Below are 18,478 nucleotides of genomic sequence, written 5' to 3'. Positions count from 1 at the left end.
TACGGACTGTGCTGTATGATTCTACAAAACTACCTCTGCCTTGCCCCAATGGTATCTGTGCTCCCAGTGGTGACTGGATGGAACTTGTTTTGGGACATTCTAAAGTGGAGGCCATGCCTTAGGGGCTTCATTTTGGCAATAGATGGTGTGGAGTCCCTAATATCATTATTGGCTGGGAAGGATGGGATAGGCGAGAGAGGCTGTAAGCCCCGACTCACCCCCCATCAATCACCTCACTGTGATCTTGCTGCAGGGAGGCACCACTTTTGATTAACGCCAGAGGAAGTCCATCTCCTCCTGATCAGATTGGCTCCTATTTCTTGAGGGGCACTCTGATGAGAACAGAACCCTTTGAGCATCAAACAAATGAGCCACACATCTATTTTAAAATTCCCACCTCCATGGTTGCACCCTCCCCATCTCCGCACCACCCCCCCAGTTCCGTGAAAACCAAAGATAATCAAGATGCTGGGAATGCTCAATGAAACAATAAAATTTTGGAATATTTAGAATCAGGCCACATTCAGATGAAGAAGTCCCACTCTTGTCTGTCTTGCTGTCCTTGTACAGTATTGTCTCTCTTCCTTCTTGACAAGGTGTTGGCCAGATGCAGCCTGGCTGACTGAATATCTCCACCGTTGTCACAGAGGGGCAGGTCCTATCCCAGTTCTCTTGTTCTCAGTCCCGTCTCCAATCCCAGCCATGGGGTGATCCCCAGGCCGAATCAATCCGCAAAGACCTGTCTGCTGTGTGGAGTCAGGAATTCCATCTGGGAAGGCAGCTATCTCTCTTTCACTCCCTGTTACCTGCCATCTTGACCAACGTATTGGTTGCCAGTCCTTGAAGCTGGCATCAAATGTGGAATGCAAATGCTGTTTTGAGGTATTTTATTGCATGAAGGAGGCATTGTGAATTTAACAGGGAGCAAACGGATTAGAACACTATTGAGAGATTCTGTTGGACTGTAGCAGTCAGTGAACGTGCACAAAAATGCTGGGGGAACTCAGCGCTGGAGAAATTCAGGTGATCAAACAGTGTCCTTTATGGAGCAAAGATAAAGATACATCACCAATGTTTCACAGCAGGTAAAGATGTATACCCAACATTTTGGGCCTAAACTCTTCAAGATAAGCAAAGAACAGGAAGGTGTCAATAAAGACAAGACTGGCCAGGCGAGGAGTCCAGACCCACAAAAGGTGTTAATTGGATATGATAAGAGGAGAGGTGAGAATTGATTTTGGGTCTGTGAAAGGAGACAGAGGGAAAAGGGAAAGAGAGTGTCTGAGACTGAGCTGGGGGAAGAAGAATTGGGGGGGAGGGTTAAGGGGAACCGGGGAACCAGAGAAGACTATGTTAATGCCAACCGGTTGGAGGGAGCCAGATGGAAGATGAGGTGTTGCTCCTCCAATTTACAGGTGGTCTCAGTCTGGCAGTGCACGAGGCCATGGACAGACAAGTCAGCAAGGAAATGGGATGGGAAACTGAAACAGGGGAAATACATGCCATTATGGTGGTCAGGGCTGTGGTGCTCAACGAAGCAATCTCCCAGTCTGGGCCCAGTCTCTCGAGGTAGATCGAGACTCCCACAGATTTACAAGTGAAACATTGCTTCACTTGGAAGGACTGTTTGGGGCCCTGAATGGTGGTGAGGGAGGAGGTGTGGGCACAAGGGGTCAGGTGCCAAGGGGGGCAATTGGTGGGGGGGGGGGGGAGGGGACAAAGGAGTCATAGAGGGAGCGGTCCCTGTGCAAGGAGGAGAGGGGAATATGTGTCTATTGATGGGATCATGTAGTAGGGGGTAGAAATGGTGGAGGAGGATGTTTGGGATGCTGAGGCTGGTGGGGGATGTGAGGCCCTCCCAATGCCTTGGTCCTAAAAACTAGCCCGTGCTCACTTGTGTGTCTGCGGAGTCTCTACTCCACCCAGTGCTCCTATTGTGGCCCTCTCGACATTGGAGAGACTGGACACAGACTGGGAGGTCGCTTCGCTTCGCACCGTCATTCCATTCGCATCAATGACAGGGATCTCCCAGTGACCAACCATTTCAATTCCGCCCCTCACTCCCACGCTGATGTGTCTGTCCAGCCCCTCATGTACTATCCCACCAAGACCACCTGTAAATTGGAGGAACAACACTTGATTTTCCATCTGGGCCCTCTCCAGCCGAACGGCATTAACATCGACTTCTCTGGTTTCTGCCAGCCCACTCTCTGTTCTCCCTCCCTTCTTTTCTCCTACTCTCTACCCCCTTCTCTCTCCATTCACAGAGCTACTCCCATCCCCAGTTTGCTGGTGTACCCTCCCTCCCTTATCCACCTATTGCCACCTGCCTGTAGGTGCTCCTCCCCCTGTCCCACCCTTTTTCCTTCAGGCGCCTGCTGACATTTTTTCACACCTTGATGATGGGCTCAAGCCCCAAATGTTAGTGATGCATCTTTATCTTTGCTACACTATTTGACCTGCTGAGTTTCTCCAGTGCTGTGTTTTTTACTCTCTCCCATGTTGATTTGCTCCATGTTGAATTAGACTGGGGAGATGCACCAGTGGAGCAAACCTATGCAGGATAGATTTGGGAAGGGGGTAGGTCTATCCAGCCATCCTTGGAATGGTGGGGTGAGGGGCGGTGCTGTCAGGGCTTCGGTGTGGGTGAAATCTTCCCGACCTCGAGAACTGCCAGTAGGACTATGTGGGATGCACGTACACTCCAGAGTTTTTCCTGGAAGCAAGAATTCTGATGAATTTGCAATGCAAGGTGACATTGTTGAGTTGTTTTCCACTGAGATAGATTAATTAGAAAGCAGACGAGGCATTTTTTTTCCCCCACTGGAGTTCGGGAAACTAAACTGTGTAGAAAAGACAAAGCATGTGTTACATTTGAGGACAAGGCATCTGTGACTTGCATATGCCATGTAATAGGTAGTTGGTAACCTTGGTAACAAACTTGAGCAGTACGGTTGGCATAGCGGTTAGAGCAATGCCTTGATAGCGCCAGAAATCGGGACTAGGGTTCAAAACCCGCGCTGTCTGTAAGGTGTTGGTATGTTCTCCCTGTGTCTGCGTGATTTTCCCCGGGGGCTCCGGTTTCCTCCCACCATTCAAAAAGTACCGGGGGTGTAGGTTCATTGGGTGGCATGGGTTCATGGGCCAAAATGGCCTGTTAATGTGCTATACGTCTAAATTTAATTTAAAACTCTCTGGCAGATCAAATCCACTCCCATCATCCAGGGTTGGTTTTCACAACTGTCTCTGTGGCCGAATGGGTTTCCTCCCACATCTGGAAGCATGCTGGTTGGTTAATTGGTCACAGTGACCTATCTGTGGGGGAGTTGATGCAAATGTGGGGGGGGGGGGGCGGGGAGAGAAATAGGATACTGGGAAATGTGTTTGGTGAATGGGATTGCTCTGTGAGCTAGCATAAAGCTGATGGGCTGAAGCAGCCACCTCCTGTGAAATATGGAAAGACCAAGGGAAGGATGACAGGAGCTCAGAGATTTTGGTGGTTTGTTGAGGGCTGCGGGAGGTCACAGAATTCAGAAGGGTGACATGCTGGCGGGATTGCAGCGAGAGAGTTAAACGAGGACCTGGCTATGTGAGGGCAGGGTGTCAGGCCAACAAGACGGACGGTGCGAGCTCAGATTGGGGCCGGCAGTGGGTGAAAGAGAGAGTGAGGAACATTCTCTGCAGGAATAGCTGCAGGGGATCCATCTGGGAAGGTTGACAGGCCTTTGTGAAAGATGGTACTGGTGATGGTGCAGCAGTGTGTGCTTTGAGCTGGGGCCTCTCAAGTGGAAACTACTTGATGGTCTGCAATGCTCAGTCAAGGCTCTGGAAGCAGTTGTATAACAAATTCACTCCTCTTTCATTCAGACAAGCTTAACTTGAATTATTAGATAACAAATCTTTCTTGGATAAGAGCGTCTCCTGATGTTTGCTGTTGTTGAAGCCACTGCTCGGACTGGTGAACAGTCATGGAGTACCGTCAATGCAGGTGACTGTCTCTGAACCTGTCTATTCACCAATCCAACACCCTAGGAATGCTCGATCTATTTTTAAAAACATCTAATCTTATTGTGCAAACTTAAATCATTTGTTCAGCAAGTAAATCCACTGGCTGCCATCTGCTGCTGTGTGGAATCAGACTCAGTGACTAACTGTACAGGACTGCTGTTCCACACAGTGCAATGACCAACGTTTGACACTGCACCAAACTCTGTCCCCGTGTTCCGAACGAGAACCTTGTTGTCCCCTCTCTTCTGCTTCTCCCCACCCCGATCCCACCACTCTGTCCCCTCTTCACCTCCTCCTGATGTCTCTCCTCCTCTGCCCCCCTCTCCTCCTTCCCATCCTTGTTCCTCCTCCCCCCCTCTCCTCCTCCTCCTCATTCAGCACTGGAGTCTGGAAAGCGGTCTGGGCGCCACAAGACTCGCACCACCTGCTTCAGGAACACTGTTACCCCTCCACCATCAGACTCCTTGACATTGAAGGACCCTTACTTTTGCCCCATATTGATTTTATTTTTCCTCCCTGTATTGCACAGTTTGTTTACATTTCTTTATTTCTTTACATGTGTGGGTTGAGTCAGTTTTTGCATTGGCAATAGTGGTAATTCTGCCTCGTCCGCAGCAACAAGATGATGTGATGTCATGTATGTACTCTAACCATCAATCTGAAATCAGCTTGTACTGTTTTATAAAATTCCTTATTGCTGGTAAATTCCTGCAATATTTTTGTTCCACCCTGAAAGTTTTAAACTTTTGTCCAGCTCTCCTCTCACGACCATCCTTGCACACACAGGACAAGGAGGGAGCTTTACTCCACACCCACCAGTGGTTTTCAAACTGATTTCCACACTCACATACCACCTGAAGTAAACCCTTACTAATCACAGAGCACAGGGATGACAAAGAGGTCTGTGAGTGGAAAGAAGTTTGAGAACCACTGGCCTGCAGCCTCTGCTTTGGTGAGTTTGTTGGTGTGGGCCGTAATTGAGAAAGTCGTGTGGACTCCTTTTCTAACTGGCCTTGGTATCTTGAAGTGAAACACGAATGTCTGCAGACGCTGTGATTGTAGTAGAAATGGCAAACGTCTCCTATTTCTGTTAGGCACCCCCCCCCCCCCCCCCATCTTCCCTGATGTCTCTCCTCCTCTCGATCCGCCTCTCTCTCTCTCTCTCTCTTCACTTTTCCTTCTGTTTCCTTTCACAGAGCAAAAAGCAGTCCCTTCCCCTCCAATCTGTTCTTTCCTGTCCCCTCTCCTGTCCTCGTTGGTATGGACTCCTCCCCCTCCCCTTTTTGCCAGCTGTTGCCTTGAGAACGGGCTCAGGTCCAAAACATCTGTTAAAGTGGACCTGAGCTGCTTCGAAACAAATACGACAATGGCTTAATGTTCTCTGCTGTATTATTTTGGTTAGCACTTTAGAATCAGAATTTATTGTCACGGGCAAGTCACGAAATTCGTTGTTTTGCGACAGTATCGCGGTGCAAACCTTGAGATTAACCACCGTACAAAATAAATCAAAATAGTGCAAGACAAAGTGAGGCTGTGCCTGTGGTTCATTCAGGAATCTGATGGCAAAGGGGAAGTAGCTGTCCTTGTCAGGGCCTGTGGTCCATTCAGGAATCTGATGGCAGAGGGGAAGTAGCTGTCCTTGTGTGGCTGAGTGGTCGTCTTTAGGCTCTTGTACCTTTTCCCGATGGTGGCAGAGTGAAGAGGGCATGGCCTGGGTGATGGGGGTCTTTGAGGATAGAGGCTGCTTTCTTAATGTCCTCAACGGAGTGCAGACTGGTGCCCGTGATGTCGCAGGCCGAGTTAATAACCCTCTGGAGTGTTTTCCTGCCCTGTGCATTGACACCTCTGTACTAGACAGTGATGCAACCAGACAGAATTGTCTCCATGGTACAGCTGTAGAAGTACTGTACTTTAAAACTTACATTTACACATTGGATAGACTGTACATCTTTACCTCCTATGGGTACTGCAAGTTCCTCCAACATTTACTTGGCATTTTGTAGTTTAGTTCAGCCACAACGAGTTTCTTCTGCCTTTGGTACACGTTTGAAGTTGGACCTGGTTGAAGAACGAGTACTTTGATCATTTGATGAATCGTCCCCAGCATGGTGGGGTGATGTTGACCATTGGAACACACTTGCCAAGTCTAACTGCCATCCCAGCTCCTCGTCCAGACCACTGCTTTGAGTGTTCCTGGGAAAGGTTCGAGGGGTCCAGTCTGTTGGCCTAGGAGATCCTACGTTGGTCACTAGGTCCAAATCCTGCAACCCCCAAATCAGTAGCACGTTGTGGACTGCGGCAAGGTTCACGGCGCCTTTACCGTCACTTCCGCGCATTAAAGACACTAGCGCCTCTATCGAGAAGACATCGAGTGTCCATGGAACACACCACTTCCTCTGTTTGCTGCCATCTCCCATCTACTCCAGTGGCGACCCCAAGTTCCAGGCACCGTCACCCTCCCTGGACCCTGATTCCCAACCCTCGATACTGTTAGGAAGCTGTTAAACCCTTTGGAGTACAGTTCACACACAGCAGTCCAAGAAGGGAGAAATAGGCATTATAAGAATAAGTTGGGGTCACGTGGTTAGCATGTAACCACATGCACCAGAAACCGGGACCGAAGTTCGAATTTCGCGCCATCTATAAGTAATTTGTACGTTCTCCCCGTGTCTTGATGGGGGTCCTCCAGGGGTTCAAGATTCCTCCCACCCTTCAAAATGGTGTAATTGGGTGGCAGGGGCTTGTGGGCCGAAATGGCCTGTTACCATGCTGTATGTCTAAATTTAAAAATTAAATATATCTGCATTAAGAATAAACAGTTCAAAAGATAAAAATGCTGCTCTGTACTTACACTGAGAAAACTTCACTGCATAAATATATAAAACCTTAAAGCATTTTACTTTATTTTCAGACATTCTTTGAAAACATTTAACCATCGCTGCATCTGCAGGTTCCTCCCCCTCCACGGAGACCAACAATAACATTGTAGATAATTAACCCCCACCCCAACAAGTTTACAGATAAAGCCTCTGACTGGGGAAATTCTTACTATGCAGGGATAAGGAGACACTTTGAAACGTTAGTGCGAGTTGTATTTAGATCACCTAACAGTAGTAGAGAGGTTGGGGATGGCATTAAACAGGAAATTGGAAATGCGTGCAACAAAGGCAAGGCAGTTATAATGGGTGACTTTAATCTCCATATAGACTGGATGAATCAAATTGGTAAGGGTACTGATGAGGATGATTTCTTAGAAGGTATACGGGATAATTTTCTAACCCAGTATGTTGAAGAACTAACGAGGGGACAGGCCATTCTAGACTGGGTTCTGAGTAATGAGGAAGGGTTAGTTAACAATCTTGTTGTGCGAAGCCCTTTGGGCAAGAGTGACCACAATATGGTGGAATTTTACATTCGGATGGAAAGTGACAGGGTTAATTCTGTAACTCATGTTCTGAACTTAAAGAAGGGTGACTTTGAGGGTATGAGACGCGAATTGATTAAGTTAGATTGGCAAATGTTACTTAAAGGATTAACTGTAGAAAGGCAATGGCAAGCATTTAAGGATCACCCGGATGAAATATAGTGTTTGTTCATCCTGGTTTGGAAAAGAATAACTCAAGGAAGGTAGTACATCCTTGGATAACAAGGGAAATCAGGGAGTGTATTAAGTGTAAAGAGGAAGCGAATAGACAAGCCAGGAAAGACAGAATACCAGAGGATTGGGAGAAATTCAGAGTTCGACAGAGGAAGACAAAGGGATTAATCAGGAAAAGCAAAAGAGATTATGAGAGAAAGTTGGCAGGGAACATAAAAAATGACTGCAAAAGTTTTTATAGATATGTAAAGAGAAAGAGACTAGTAAAGACAAATGTGGGTCCCTTGCAGTCAGAAACAGGTGAATTGGTCATGGGGAACAAGGACATGGCAGACCAATTAAATAACTACTTTCGTTCAGTCTTCACTAGGGAAAATATGAATAATCTTCAGGAAATAATAGGGGACCATGGGGCTAATGTGACAGAAGGACTGGGGAAAATAAGTGTAAGTTATGAGGTTGTGTTGGATAAATTGAAGGGATTAAAGGCAGATAAGTCCCCAGGGCCAGATGGTCTGCATCCCAGAGTGCTAAAGGAAGTAGCCCATAAAATAGTGGATGAATTGTTGATCATTTTTCAAAACTCTTTAGATTCTGGAGTAGTTCCTGAGGACTGGAGGGTGGCTAATGTAACTCCACTTTTTAAAAAGGGAGGGAAAGAGAAATCAGGGAATTATAGACCGGTTAGCTTGACATCGGTAGTGGGGAAAATGTTAGAGTCAGTTATTAAAGATGTGATTGGGGCACATCTGGAATGTGGTGAATTCATTGGTCAGATCCAGCATGGTTTTATGAAGGGAAAATCGAGTCTGACTAATCTTATTGAATTTTTTGAGGATGTAACTAGTAGAGTTGGTAGGGGAGAACCAGTAGATGTGGTTTACCTGGATTTTCAGAAGGCTTTTGATAAGGTCCCACACAGGAGATTACTATACAAACTTAAGGCACATGGTATAGGGGATATGGTATTGAGGTGGATAGAGAATTGGTTGACAGATAGGAAGCAAAGAGTGAGAATAAACAAGTACTTTTCGGAATGGCAGTCAGTTACTAGTGGGGTCCCACAAAGCTCAGTGCGAGGACCCCAGTTATTTATGATATATATTAATAATTTAGATGAGGAAATAGAAAACAACATTTCCAAGTTTGCAGACGACATGAAGCTGGGTGGCGTTGTAAGCTGTGTAGAGGCTGTTAAAAGTGTGCAGGGTGACTTGGACAGGTTGGATGAGTGGGCAAATGCATGGCAGATGCAATATAATGTGGATAAGTGTGTGGTTATCCACTTTGGAGGAAAGAATGGGAGGGCTGAGTACTATCTTAATGGTATCCAATTAGGAAAAGGGGAGATGCAAAGAGACCTGGGTGTCACTGTGCATCAGTCATTAAAAGTGGGCAGGCAGGTGCAGCAAGCAGTAAAAAAGGCGAATGGTATGTTGGCGTTCATATCAAGAGGATTTGAGTACAGGAACAGAGAGGTATTGATGCAGTTGTATAGGGCCTTGGTGAGACCTCACCTGGAGTATTGTGTTCAGTTTTGGTCTCCTTATTTGAGGAAGGACATCATTGCCATGGAGAGAGTGCAGAAAAGGTTGACCAGATTGATACCAGGGATGGCGGGACTTGCATATGAAGAAAGGCTAGAACGACTGGGCTTGGACTCGCTGGAGTTTAGATGATTAAGAGGAGATTTAATAGAAACGTTCAAAATTCTTAAGGGATTTGACAGGCTAGATGCAGGAAGATTGTTCCCAATGTTGAGCAAGTCTAGAACCAGGGGGTCACAGTTTAAGGATAAAAGGGAAGTCCTTTAGGACTGAAATGAGGAAGAATTTTTTCACTCCGAGGGTGGTGAATTTATGGAATTCTCTGCCACAGGAAGTGATTGAAGCCGGTTCCACAGCTATATTTAAGAGAGAGTTAGATTTAGTACTTATGACTAGGGGGATCGGGGGTATGGAGAGAGAGCTGGAACAGGGTACTGAGTGGATGATCAGCCATGATCAAAATGAATGGTGGTGTAGGCTTGAAGGGCCAAATGGCCTACTCCTGCACCTATTTTCTATGTTTCTAGGAGAGAGAGAGACACTCCAAAAATAAAAGACTCAAAACATTTTTCTAACAGTAAAAATCATGTTGTCTTCTGGGAAAGGGGCTTCAGTTCTGCAGCACTTATGGTCCATGGGTTTGTGAATCTTGGGCAGTAGGAGGGTATCTGCAAAAGTGCATCAGTTAAAGATTGAGATCGAGTACTTTTGTTGTGACTGCTTACTTGGTGTTGTCTGCTGATGTTGTTACGAGTTGGTACAATGGATCCGTCAGGAGGAGAAGGCTGGGATTTACAGGAGTAGGAAAGCTTTCAAAGACCAACGTACCTCACACTGTGTTGATGTGGCTCGTTTCCTCAGGCTACCTGGTTTTCCTTTTCTCCTGTTTTGTGGCGATGTTAGGAGGGCAGATTCAGCCTGTGATGGCACACTGCCTGTGCCCAGAGAGAACGTTTCGGGGCTGGGAAGCCAGGTCACGTGACCCCTGACACGCTGCCGTCATCGTCTGAATTCCTGCCGAGGAATGGGAAAAGATAAGAGCAGCCTGAGTGATTACTGGCCACCGCAGGCCATCGAAGTAAAGGTCGAGCAGATGCAATTGTGGCACTTGTTGAAGAATCAGAATTTATTGTCACGAACATGTCACAAAATTTGTTGTTTTGTGATAGATCACAGTGTAAACCACATTTCAAAATAAATAGTGCAAGAAAAAGACCAAGACAAAGTGAGGCAGTGCTTGTGGTTCATTGTTCATTCAGGAATCTGATGGCAGAGGGGAAGAAGCCGTCCTCGTCTACCTTTTTTCCGATGGTAGCAGAGTGAAGAGGGCATGGCCAGGGTGATGGGAATCCTTGCACCACATCATGTAGATGTCCTCGATGGAGCAAAGACTGGTGCCTTTGATATTGCAGATTGGGTTAGCAACCTTTTTGTCCCCTCTGTACCAGACCGTAATACAATCAGCCAGAATGCTCCCCACGCTACACCTGTAGACATATCCAAGAGTGTTTAGACAAATTAGGCAGCATGACAATGTTATGAATTTCGGGGATCACTGTCTTGGAGGATATGGGTTGAGGCATAAAGGCCTAAATACATTGTGAAAGATAAAGTAGTCCTTTAAAATTTAAAAGAGGATATTTAGCCCTTCTAAAAGAGGTGTGATTAAACACTCTCAAGTTGAGTGTGTGAGCGCAGCTCAGGAATTTTTTTTTAGATAATTTTTTATTTTTCCCACTGTGAACCATATCAACCAAAATATATACAAATGTTTTTCATTAAATATACACAGTGGCATTTTCTCCCTTTTTTTCCCCCCTGCCCTCCCTCCCCCCTTCCCACCCCCTTCCAAAACCAACATATTCAACATATACAATAAAACCATTAAACAATGTCTCCACACAATGAAAATAAACAGGAGAAATGCCTCATCTACTTTTACACACTGGATCAAGTCGTTTTGTCTTCTTACCATTTTAGGGGGGTGGAGGTCGGAGGCAAGCTCTCTCTGTAATGTTCCATGTATGGTTCCCAAATTTGTTCTAATAATGTGACTTAATTTTTTAAATTATATGTTATTTTTTTCCAATGGAATACATTTATCCATTTCCATGTACCATTGCTGTATTCTCAGGCTCTCTTCCATTTTCCAAGTTGACATTATACATTTTTTTTGCTACTGCTAAGGCTATCATAATGAATCTTGTTTGCTCTTTATCCAATTTGAGGCCAAATTCCTTACTTCTTGTATTACTTAGAAGAAAGATCTCTGTTTTTTTTGGTATGTTATTTTTTGTAATTTTATTTAGTATCTGATTTAATTCTTCCCAAAACATTTTCACTTTCTCACATGCCCAAGTTGCACGTACTGTTGTTCCCATTTCCTTCTTACAGCAAAAACATCTATCTGATAATGTTGGATCCCATTCTTTTAATTTTTGAGGCCTGTGTAACCAATTATACTGTATCATGCGTAACCTTGTATTTATTGTATTCTTCATAGTTCCAGAACATAACTTTTCCCATGTTTCATTCTTTATCTTTATGTTTAGATCCTTTTCCCACATCTGCTTAGGTTTATAGTTTATTTCATTTCCCTTATCTTGCAGCTTAATGTACATGTTGGTTATAAATCTTTTAATTATCACTGTGTCTGTAATCACATATTCAAATCTGCTTCCTTCAGGTAATCTCAGTCTGTTTCCCAATTTATCCTTTAAATAAGTTTTCAGTTGATGATATGCAAACATTGTACTGTGAGTTGTTCCATATTTGTACTTCAACTGTTCAAATGTTAAGTTATTTTCTGAAAAACAATTTTCTATTCTTTTGATCCCTTTTCTCTCCCATTCTCTAAAGGAAAGGTTATCTATTGTGAAAGGGATTAGTTGATTTTGCGTCAATAGTAATTTTGGTATTTGATCATTCGTTTTTTTCCTTTCTAAATGGATCTTATTCCATATATTGAGTAAATGATGCAATACTGGTGAGTTTTTATATTGCACCAGCTTTTCATCCCACTTATCAAGTATATGTCTGGTACCTTCTTGTCTATTTTATCTACTTCTATCTTAGTCCAGTCTGGTTTTTCCCTTGTCTGGTAAAAATCTGATAAATACCTTAATTGTGCTGCTCTATAATAATTTTTAAAGTTTGGTAACTTCAAACCACCTTGGTTATACCTCTCTGTTAATTTATCTAACACTACCCTTGGTTTTCCCCCCTTTCCACAAGAATTTCCTTATTATTCTCTTTAGTTCATTAAAGAATTTATCTGTTAAGGGAATTGGCAACGATTTCAATAAGTATTGTATCCTTGGGAACACATTAATTTTAATGCAGTTTACCCTCCCTATCAACGTTAGCGGTAATTCTTTCCAATGTTCTAAATCTTCCTGCAATTTCTTTATTAATGGCTGATAATTTAGTTTGTACAAGTGTCTTAAATTATCTAACCTGATCCCTAGGTATCGGATTGCTTGTAGTTGCCATTTAAATGGAGATTCTTTTTTAAATTCTGTATAATCCGCATTACTCATTGGGATCATTTCACTTTTATTTGCCTTGATCTTGTACCCCAATATTTCTCCATATTCCTTCAATTTCTTATGTAATTCTTTTACTGATACCTCTGGGTCTGTTAGGTATACTATGATGTCATCTGCAAATAAGCTGATTTTATATTCCTCCTTTATTTTTATCCCTTTTATTTTATTTTCTATTCTTATCAGTTCTGCCAAAGGTTCTATTGCTAAAGCGAACAATGAGGGGGATAGTGGACATCCCTGTCGAGTTGACCTACTTAATTTAAAGTGACTTGATACATATCCATTTACTATTACCTTCGCCAACGGTCCATTATACAATGCTTTAATCCAATTTGTATATTTTTCTGGTAGATTGAACCTCTGTAATACTTTAAATAAATAATTCCACTCTACTCTGTCAAAGGCTTTTTCTGCGTCTAGAGCAACAGCCACTGTTGGTTTCTTATTTCCTTGAACTGCGTGAATTAGATTAATAAGTTTACAGACATTATCTGCTGTTCGTCTTTTCTTAATAAATCCAGTTTGATCTAGTTTTATATTTTAGGTACATAGTCGGCCAATCTGTTTGCTAATAACTTTGCTATTATCTCATAGTCTGAGTTAAGTAGAGATATTGGTCTATATGACGCTGGTGTTAGTGGATCCTTCCCCATCTTTGGTATTTCTGTAATTATTGCTGTCTTACATGAATCTGGCAAGTTTTGTGTTTCTTCTACCTGGTTCATTACTTCCAGGGGAGGAGGAATTAATAACTCTTTAAATGTTTTATAAAATTCTATTGGGAATCCATCCTCTCCTGGTGTTTTATTGTTCGGCAGCTTTTTTAATATATCCTGTACTTCCTCAAATGGTTTTATCAGTTTGTTTTGTTCCTCTTCTTGCAATTTCGGCAGTTCAATTTTAGCTAAAAACCCTTCTATTTTATCATCTTTCCCCTCATTCTCAGTTTGGTTTAATTGTTCATAAAATTCCTTAAAGTTCTCATTAATCTCTCTTGGGCAGCTCAGGAATTTTGATGTCAGCGTTCTCACTGACACTGTGGGAAGAAGCTCTTCCTCAGCCTGGTGGTGCTGGCTCTGATCCCCGACGGGAGCAGCTGAAAGATGCTGTGTGCAGGGTGGAAAGGGGTCCTCAATGATTTTACACGCTCTCTTCAGATAACGATCCCGATAGATCACGTCGATGGGGGGAGGGAGACTCCAGTGATCCTCTCTGCCACTCCTTTGGTCCTGTGGATTGATCTCCGATCCATTTCTCTGCAGCAACTGTACCCACACAGTAATGCAGCCGGCTGGATGCTCCTATAGAAGGTTGACATGATGGTGGCCGGTAGCCTTTCCCGCTTCAGTCTTCTCAGGAAATGCAGTCACTGTTGTGCCTTCCTGACAAGTGAGGAGATGTTTAGTGTCCACAATAGGTCACTAGTCAAGTTGTCTCAAAGGAACTCAGTGCTCTCCCTTCTCATCTATGGAGTTGTTGATGTGTAGTGGAGGGTGGTGGTTTCTGGTCCTCCTGACATCCACGATTATCTTGTCCACATTGAGAATCAGGTTGTTACTCTTGCACCATTTCTCCATCACCAGCGAGTCCACAGTGGCCGATGTGTGTCCCTTCTCTTGCCCAGGCTACCCCAACAGCAGAGGGTTGTGTGATGGTCCGAGCAGCATTCACAACCCTCTGCAGTCACTGTCGAATCGCACACAATGTTGCCTCACACGACTTTGGGCTGGATGGTTGGCGTAACGCCTATCACAGCACCAGCCACCCGGGTTAGAATCTGCCGCTGTCGGTCAGGTGTTGGTACGCTCTCTCTTTATTTCTTTCAGGTGATATGGCCTCCACCCACCTTTCCAAAATCTACGGGGTTAATAGGTTAGTGGGTCATGTGGGTGTAATTGGGCAGCACGAGCTCATGAGCCAGTATGACCCGTGCTGTACATCTAAATTTACAAATAAAATTTAGATCGGGTGAAGACAGTGGATTTCCTTTCCTGGAACCAGCTGTCGTAGAGTACATGTGCAATATGGATACTTCTCCAAGAGGTGAGAATGGGACAGAAGTGGAACTATTTCACAAAATTCACAAGATATCGGAGCAGATGTAGGCCAATCGCCCATCGAGACTGGAACTATTTTGAAATGGACCTAAAACACGGGACTCTGTTTCAATCTCTACAGACGCTGAGTGACCTAATTTAAACATTACCTGCATTGAGTTAATATTTGTGCCATCACGCCAAGGATGGAAATATCTCTGTTCGAGGCAGTGCTGTGCCCATTCCAAACTGATGTGTGGAGTTACATACAGCAGATAACCTCACTGTGGTCACTTCACTGCTTCCACCTTGCCTGTTCCATGCTTTTTGGTCACATTGGGTGGGTTCATTCTGTGGATCAGTTGCACCTGAGTTAAGGGGCGTCCCACACAGAGACTCAATAGCATATAGAAACACGACAGAGAGAACGTTGCACAGTCGAGGGGCCGAGTAACATGGTGTTGGAGGAGCCTCCCAGAGGGAATATTGGGTGTGGGTGATGGAGGGGTGCCGTGGTGTGGGTGACCTGAGAGTGCAGTGGTATAGTTGATGGTGATGGGGGAGTGCCATGGTGATGGTGACGGGGGAGCGCCATTGTGTAGGTGATGGCGGAATGCCATGGTGTGGGTGATGGGGGAGTGCCATGGTGACAGGGGAACGGGGTAGTGCCATAGTGTGGGTGATGGGGGAGTTGCCGTGGTGTGGGTGATGGTGATGGGGGAATGGTGTGGGTGACGGTGAAGGGGGAGTGCTGTGGCATGGATGACGGTGATGGGGGAGTGCTGTGGGGGTGATGGTGATGGGGGAGCGGTGTGGGTAACGGTGAAGGGGGAGTGCTGTGGTGTGGGTGACGGTGACAGGGGAGTGCCGTGGCGTGGGTTACGGTGACGGGGGAGTGCTGTGGTGTGGGTGATGGTGACTGGGGAGTGCTGTGGGTGAAGGGGGAGTGCTGTGGTGTGGGTGGCGGTGACAGGGGAGTGCTGTGGTGTGGGTGGCGGTGACAGGGGAGTGCTGTGGTGTGGGTGATGGTGACGGGGGAGTGCTGAACCCCTGGAAGTGCGATGTGCTTGGTGAGATGTGCAACTGAGGCTCCGTAATTAGCAGCATAGTTTGGAGAGGGACCTGACCCAGGGTCCTGAGCAACCTCAGTAAAGCAACTTTCCTGGTGGTTTTATCTCGGTGCTGTTTGTTGGATCCTGCTCTGCATGGTTTCCCAGCTCTCAACAGAAGCAATACTTTAATGCTCCATTACTTGCTGCAGGACATCCCAAGCTGGTGAGAGGAGTCATGGTCTCTTTTCAGTTAATAACCTACACTGCTCCAAAAATGCAGAGATTTCAACATCAGGAGACTGTGATCTGAGAAGCTGTAGGTGGACGCAGCGTCGGGCATGAAGCAAAGAGTGCCTACGATCTGCTCCCTCCAGGAGCAAGGCCTGAGTTTGGAGGGGTGGGGTTTTTGTTGCTGGAAAACTTGGGGCACTGCAGGTGGTGCCAACACTCTCACCGGATCTACAATCAAAATTTGCTCTTGTCTCTTTCCAGGCCAGAAGACGCTCCACCACAGGAGTGATGAGCTCGAAACCGTGGTCCTGGTAAATCCTGCCGAAAATACCATCGCCTCTGAGGTAAATGGCTCACCGAATCACCCAGTCACAGCCCTCCATTCCTTACCAGTGTCCCATCCCTGTCCTACCCTGCACTGGTTCAAGGAGGAGGAGAGGTGGGCAGATGTGTTCTTCTAATCCATGAGACCCATGTTCTGTGAACTAATTGTACGATTCATGCATCAGGTAACCCTAGATTTTCCACCTAGAATGCAGGTTTTCAGCTATATCCAAGCTTGGAACTTACCCCTGACCAGTGGAGTGATGTTGTCACAATATTTTAATACAAAATTACCCTGTAAAGGTTTTAATGTTATTGGCATATTTTAAAATAAACCACCGTTGGCTCCTGTAACAGGCCATTTAAAGCCCGTACAGATGGACCCCGCAGGGGAGCGCTGAGACTTCACTGGACATGTGCAGTTTTCCCCGCTGAAGCAGCAATGCCCCTCAATGTGCGCGTGTTCTTTTCATGGTCGCCACTCACTTGGAGGTGAGTCAACTGGTCAGCGCGGGGAAGGTGAGCTGAGGGCATGACCGAGACTGAAGTCGGAACTGGTGGGATGGGGATAGGACATGGAGGGGGAGGGGGAAGATGGCACCAGTGTTGAGACTTCACTGTCAAGGATCGGATTTTTGACCCGACGTATAAAATGTCCCAATTTTGAGGGGACATTTTTAAGTTTTCAGGATCATCGTATTCACTGGCGCACACAGTCATTCTAAAAGCCGTGACTTTGGTCATTCTCAGTTCTGTGCCAGTCACGATGTTGAGCTCCATGTGTGGCACCTGCATCCTTGGAAGGAGTATCTCCCCTCCCACCGAAGACCCCTCTTGCATCCCGACTACTCCCATTACTCTTGAACACCCACTCATTTTACCCTCTCTGACCTTCTCACTTCAGAAACTCAATGAAGGGTTTCGGCTCAGGACGCTCACCATTCCTTTTCTCCCAGAGAGAATGGATGATGGAATGAGTGGCTATGTTGTCAAGTTTGCGGATGATACGGAGGTCGGTGGAGGAGCAGGAAGCGTGGAGGAAACTAGGACTGAAACAGATTAGAACGGGCAGAGACATGGCAACTGAAATATAATGTCAGAAAATGTTTGATCGTGTACTTTAGTAGAAAGATGAACGGGCAGACTATATTTTTAAAAAATGGGGATTAATTGAAAATACCCAGATGCAAAGGGACCTGCGAGTTCTTGTGCTAAATAGCCTGAAGGTAAACTTGCAGGTTGAGTCGGGGGTGAAGGAGGAAAATGCAACGCTGGCGTTCATTTCAAGAGGAATAGAATGTAAGAGCAGGGATGTGATGTGATGTTGAGGCTTTATAAGACCCTGGTGAGTCCTCACCCGCAGTATTGTGAGCAGTTCTGAGCTCCTCATTTATGTGCTGACATTGGAGAGGGTGCAGAGGAGGTTCACAAGGATGATTCTGGGGATGATTCATATGAGGAGTGTTTGTATTTGTTGGAATTTAGGAGAATGAGGGGGATCTCACTGAAACATTTTGAATGTTGAAAGGCATGGGCGGAGTAGACGTAGAAAGATTGTTTTCCAGGGTGGGAACTTCAGGATTGAAGGGCATCCACTTAGAACAAAGATGCAGAGGAATTTCTTCAGCCAGAGGGCGGTGAATCTGTGGAATTTGTTGCCACAAGCGGTTGTGGAGGCCGGGTCATTGGGTGTATTTAAGGATGAGATTGATAGGTTCTCGATTAGACAGGGCATCCAAGGTTATGGGGAGAAGGCCGGGGAGTGGAACTGAGTGGGTAAAATGGATCAGCTCGTGATGAAATGCTGGGGCAGACCTGATGGACTGAATGGCCTATTTCTGCTTCTATCCCCACGGTCTTATGCCACTCGTCCCACTGATTTCCTCCAGCAGATTCCAGCATCTGCTCTCTCCTCTGCCTGCAGTAAGTCAGCGGCCGTTGTAACACCACGTTACGTGACAGAGCGCAAGGCAATGACATCAAACCCCGCCCGGGGAGTTCAATGGTCACCCCAGTTTCTGAACTGAACGTCCAGGTCACATGACTCATTGTGACCACCTTGACCTCAGTTTTGCTGGATCAATGTTTTGAGTAGCCATCGACAATCACCATGGTGTGGTTTGACTTGGTAGAT

At 45.5% G+C, this 18,478-nt stretch overlaps 1 protein-coding gene across 1 annotated transcript in view; it reads left to right on the top strand.

Annotated features, from left to right (window-relative positions):
* Positions 1-18,478, top strand: part of map1aa (microtubule-associated protein 1Aa) — a 41,608-nt gene that overhangs the window by 3,807 nt on the left and 19,323 nt on the right. The window contains exon 2 of the mRNA XM_069902490.1: positions 16,282-16,364. The gene's annotated coding sequence lies outside the window, so the exon portion shown is untranslated. The remainder of the gene's footprint in view (positions 1-16,281; positions 16,365-18,478) is intronic.

The sequence above is a fragment of the Narcine bancroftii genome, chromosome 11, assembly GCF_036971445.1.
Source record: "Narcine bancroftii isolate sNarBan1 chromosome 11, sNarBan1.hap1, whole genome shotgun sequence".
NCBI classification, from domain to species: Eukaryota; Metazoa; Chordata; class Chondrichthyes; order Torpediniformes; family Narcinidae; genus Narcine; species Narcine bancroftii.
This window is presented reverse-complemented; position numbering and strand designations above follow the sequence as displayed.